We start from the raw sequence: 6402 nt of genomic DNA, 5'->3' as shown, positions 1-6402 counted from the left end.
GGTATAAAAACATGGTTTTCACCAGGTACGAGGAGGAAGAAGGGCTTTGATAGTCACCCAAGTTGTTTTCACAGATGATTTGTTTATTTACATTATCTGTTTTCTATTGTTGGTAAATATGTAAATACATTTGAATTAATTTTAAAAATACATTATATTAATATTGAAGTCAACTGCAGATTATTCATTATTAATCTCTGAGTATTGGAGAAGGGGTAGGATTAAATACGCTTATGCTTCTTCCTACTCCTTTTCGGACATGTGAAGTAAATAGTGTTTTTTGTTTTGTTTTGTTTTTTCTTGTTTTTGTTTTGTTTTTTCTTGTTTTTGTTTTGTCTTTTGTTGTTATAACTATTTCTTTTTACACATGTTCGAAATAAAGCTTTCATTCATTCATTCATTCATTCATTCATTCATTCCCGCTCCACGCAGGGTTCAGGTTCTGTCAGTGGAAGGATTGCGTTATTGCAACACTACTGAAGACATTCCCATTCTCCTTAGGATATGCATGCTTCAGTATTGTGTGCCAATTCGCACTAATGGTTTACACTTAGTGGTTTTATTGAAATACTCGTCTCGTAGTAGGATACTATATAATTGCCGAAAATGTAGGCTGTCTTTACTGGAGAAATGCACTGGAGGTGAATGTCAATGAGTGTGGATACAATCACACGTCCTTCTACAACCATCTCACGTCCGTCTGGGTTCTGTGAACGACAACCTACCTCGCATGTAAATGAATATATATATATCTATATAGATATATATATTAAAAATAAGTGAATAAGTGCCCACGTTAAACTTGTTTAATCATTTAGAAATAGTAAACATGGATTTTTTTTTTATCCTCTCAATGTATTATTAGTGCTTCTAGGGTTTATAATTATTCTAATATCCTAATTACCCAGATAAAAGACTGCATAGGGCACACATAATAGACAGTACACAAACAATTTTCCAAGGCCACACTTCAGATTTAGTTTGATTTTTGATTGATTGAGAACTTTATTAGAAGATTTGCAGAAGTAGGTACATGAAAGTACATATTACATACAAGGTCAACTAACAGGATAAAAACCCAAGAAAGCCACTGGCTTATTTCAATTGGGGTCCTTGATGTGACAGTCTACTCAGAGACACTTCTAGTTCAACACTTCTAGTGGGACACAAAGTGTTTCGAAATGTCTCAAATGTGTGCCCCACCTGAACTGCATAGGCCACACATAATGGGAAGCAGTGGTGTTACATTAGAGGCAGGTGGGGAATCGACCCACCAGGTGGCGCTGTGGCGCAAGATGCTCGTTACATCTGAACGTTGTGGCAACATGTATTTTTTATACGAAATAGTGAATCAATGGTGAAATTGGTATGTAGGCCTATACATATAATACACTTAACTCAAAGGGCTTATAGTGCTGTTTTGGAGTTTATAATACTACTTTGCACATACTGTATTTTGCACATACTGTATGTCTCTTGATATAGCTTATTTTATACATCTGCACATTACATGCTGTACATAAGCTACCTTAACTGTACATAGCTCATAACTGTATGTAATATTCATGACATATGAATATGTTTAATTACCAGTATAATTTAAGTGACATGTTATGACAGGCACAGGTTGGGACATCTTAATAACAATGCCTAGCAGGAGGTCCTTGATGGACACCTGTGTTAAAAAGGCTGTGGAGGACTGAGGCTGTGTTCGGAATAGCGTACTAGCATACTGCATACTAGCATACTCAATGAGTATATACTGCATACTACCTACTAAATTCACAATAATAGTATAGTAGTATCCGAAAACCAGCCGACCATTATGCATATATAACCGGCTCGGTCTGTCTCGAGTCGACTACCTGCGTTGTGTTCTGTGCTGACCGATGACAGGACGCCGAAGTGTACTTTAGGCACTTTTAATCTGTACAATGCACACAAAAACAATGCTGTAATGAAACGTCAAAACATGTAGGTGTCTTCTCAGCACGAGTCAACCTCTCTCCGTCTCATAGAATTTAGACTGAGCTCTAATAGTAATAATAATAAACAGGAAATATTTAGATTTTGGCTTTTACATTTTACAACATTAAATAAACCACCTTCTTTTCACTAATCACTTTCCCCTCGCATACAGTGACATGTATGATACAAAATGCATGCTTTACATCTAGCAGTTCAGTGCCATTGAACATTGAACAAAAGAAAACATTTCAACACATTATATTTTGAACCTGGTATTGGGAGTAGCAACATACCTGTACAATGCACACAAAAACAATGCTGTAATGAAACGTCAAAACATGTACAGTAGGTGTCTTCTCAGCACGAGTCAACCTAGCACAAAAAAGGACAACTGAAGCATTTCAGCTAACTGACACGGAGAACAGTGACGAGCGCTAGCTGACACAGTGATGAGCGCTAGCATACAGAAAAATGAACCACGAGGTTAGCTAAATTAAAGTCTCTAAAACGCTCATAACACCTATGTTTTCGATACAACATGACAGAATTGAATTTTCCATTTATTTTCAAAATATCTTTGCCTCTTAGTTTCAGTATTGAGGAGTGAGAATGGATTTTCAAGCTGCTCAAAACAGTTTCTAACTTTATCTAGGGCGTGTTCAGTTACTTCAGATGAAAGGCACTTAAGAACGGCCTCCTGTGCTTGAACATGGACATCTTTGACAAGCTCCTCCATTGAACTAGCTAAACATTGCACAGTACTTTCAGGGACTCCAGATGCTTGTACTTGAGCCATAATAGAGCTACACATATCCAATAACTGCCTTTTTTCAATAGGAGCTGCATTTGGCAGTGAATGACCAACTACGTCAACATTTGTAGTGGTATCAGTAGGAGTAGTAACAGCAGGAGTATCAACAGAGTCAAAATGATCAGTAGATCCAGAGGCTACACAGTCTCCATGTACTCTCAATAAATGTTTCTTGAATCCACAATAAGTGTAAAAAACAGATGAACACCCATGTTCACCGCATTTTAAACGCAACGTACGGCCTGGGTACAAAGCATGAGTAAACTTCAAATGTTGGAACAAAGCTGAACTAGTGCTGTGCTCTAACTTACAAATGTAGCATGTAAACATCTTTCAATGTTCTCCCTAAACCTCAATGTTGTGAAGTCGCACCCTGATTTCTTTGACTCTTGGACTCTCCTTGGCAGTTCCCACATCAATGCCATACACGGTAGTTTGAAGGAAGGTGAAGAAGCTGGTCAAGGCCTCGTCGTAGGACACAGCAAACACAAAGTGTGCCTTAAACAGTTCGTCAAAGGCAGCGACAGATGTTTGTACCATGCACGGAATGGCCTTCTGGTCCAGGACGATGTAAAACTTCTGGATACTGCTCTGCTTTTCTCCTACCGCGAGGAGAAAGGGCTGTGTTGATCCAACTTTGCTGAGGAACGCGTCAATGCTCGTCCCGACCTATAGAGCGATGAAGAAGAAATTGTTCTTGTGTTTGTGTGTGCTCACACCCAAGAGACAGAAAACATTTTCCACCTTCCCTGGACAGGCATCATCTCAAAATTACATGCATGTATGTTAAAGGTAGTTTTTTGGCGTATGGAGGGCTGGCGTAAGCTCTTAGCATGGATGATCATGTCTATTCAACCATTTAGAAGTACATTAAAACTGAAGCAGCAGTTTTTTGCTTGGTTAAAAAATAACATTTTAAATGATCAATCTGGTACAATATTGGTCTCTTCCTAGAATTACAGTGAATAAAATATACAGTACCAAATTGTTTATCTATCGCCCAGAGATGCTTCTTTTCAAGAGCTGTGATGGGGAGATACTCTAGGCAGACCTAGAGTATCAAATCAGAGGTTAAATCAACAATCATTCTTCATCCACGTGTAGAACATACCTTCACAAACTTGATCACATGACCAGCAGCATCACTGGCACTGACTTTTCCAGTCTTCCTTCCTTTTGCAGTTGGAGGCAAGAGATGAACAAGCAGGAGGAGCGCTGCCACGTCACTGTCCCATCCTAGTGGATTAGAAGGGCCACACCCACATCCCATGAGTACAGTCAAAGCTCATAGGTGCAGATGAGGACTGGTAAACAAACACCCACATTAAATGTACACTTACCAGAATCATTTGATTCCTCCTGAGCAGTCAAAAGATCGTCCACATGAGTACCAGGGCGAAGGTCTTTGCATGCAGTAAAGACCCTAGATTTGTAGAAGGTTGGCCATTTCTCGATAAACTTGCGGGATATGTCTTCTCCAAAGATCATTCTGAAGTCTTGGTCAATCTAGCACACAGAAACAATGTCCAAACATTACGCACAATTCATGACATGTAATTATTAGTACATCTAGCTAGTCTCCATTGTGCTCACCAAGCCTGGTGTATCCAAGAATCGGGAGAAGTGATCTAGGACGAGTGCAGACTGGTCTTGATCGTGTAGCATACTCTGTCGGTGCTTGAACGTTGCCTTCATTTTCTCCTTGACAACTGATTGGTCGGCTGAATGCTTCATCATGGATATTGCTTCTCTGCATTCATCACCTGACAGCTGTGCGGGTGTAGATGTCTCACGCTGACTCTTGGGGCCATCTTGATGAGAAGACTTGGAGCTCCTCCGGGTTTCTTTGGAGGCACTTCTTATGTTGCGCTGCACTGTTTTCAATCTGTAGCCCAGGTAACCCTGTCCACTGGCAAGATCATATAACTGTTCCTGTAAAACAAGGCAACATCAGACCAAAAATATGAATATATCTTTCAATATATCTATTTTTTTCGTTTTTGTCTCAATGTGTTAACAATGTGTGCTACACAGGGAAGAAAGGTGTGAAATGATTTTTGTTTTGAAATTCTAAAGTTAGTCCAAAAATGTAGACCTGAGCTAAATGTGATGAGGACAACAATATCCCCTGCCAAATTAGTAGAGAAAGGATCTAGTCCTTATTGGATACTTAAAATCCATCAAAGCAAAAATGGGAAAATCCTAGAGTTCAGCAGAACTCCTCTCAGTGTAGTTCATTGTGAAGCTATGGGTGTGTCTGTATCAGGATCCTGATACCAAGTTAGGAATTCCTAACATACTAATTAAATTAGGTTCCTGCTATATACTGTAACTCACATAACCAGTTGGTGAAGACAGATCCTTCAAATTGGGGAAAAGGGTGACTATTCCAAGGGCATAGGTAACACGGACATTGACCGGTGGGACTTTCCTGCAATATAGCGAGAGAGATAACAAGGTCAGTTTGAAATACAGTTCAAGCTATTTTTAACGGTGTAAACGGTTGAGAAGAGGATGGATGAGTTTAACATAACCAAAATTAGTAAGTATTTCAGTTAAGGAAGTAGAGTATATTGTATTGGTCACTTACCCATGAGTCTCGACCATATCTGCCACCAAGATGTTTACGAGTTTCCTTCTTGTTTGATCAGAAAGGCTTTTGGTTTTGTTGTACTCTTTGAATACATCCTCACCCCCTGGTTTTTGGTGCAAAGCTACGTAGACCGTCTGCAATACAGATATCACATGTAAACCTACCACACATTTTGAAAATGCCTGACATCAACCAGCAACCTATGAACTCACATCTTTTGCCACCTTGCTGTCAGGTGTCAACTTGCTTCTACCAGTTTCCTTTTCCATGTTTTGGTGCTCTCTAAAATTACAGTGGAGCTACTTGACGTGGATTTGGCGGCACTTGATGCGGAGCACGATGACTGAAATGAGGAAGACATCCCTTCATCTGAGCAGAAGGAGGTCTCAGAGATCTCATTCTCACCTAAAGGAACAAGGGAGGCAAAACAATAACTTCAGTTGCATAATATTCCATTTGAGGTATATTTAGCATTGTGGCAACAAGAGCTGTGAAATAAGTACGAGCTTCAACTAGTTGTCGACTTTGGGGGTTAAAAAGTGTACCGTAATTTCCGGACTATAAAGCGCACCTGAATATAAGCCACACCAGCTACATTTAGGGTAAAAACCAATTGTGTACATATACAAGCCGCACTGGACTATAAGCCGCAGGTGTTTTAATGTTTAATTACCATATGTAAGGGTTCGGGTGATTTTTTGAGGGGCCAGCGTCATCGCTGCCAGCAAAACGTCGCTCGCGGCATGTCAGGACAGCCTGATTGAAATGAATGCATTCTAATCCCTTTCACTCGCTTGCGTCGCTGTATGTCAGGATGGGGTGTGAAACGGGCCGTCCAACCGCTAAACAATACTAGAAGTTTGTTCACACCCCTAGTTCATTTGAGTGGTTTGGAATATACCCGTGATAAAATCGCAACGCTGCATATGAGGACAGTTTCGCACATGATTTTGTTGCCGGTTCGCTCGCTCGCTGTATGTCAGAATGAGGTGTAAGGTGGTGGACCGGTAAAATCCATAGATTTAGAACG

The sequence above is a fragment of the Nansenia antarctica genome (assembly GCF_963989245.1).
Source record: "Nansenia antarctica genome assembly, chromosome: 8".
Lineage (NCBI taxonomy): Eukaryota > Metazoa > Chordata > Actinopteri > Argentiniformes > Microstomatidae > Nansenia > Nansenia antarctica.
Note: the sequence above shows the minus strand (reverse complement) of the source record.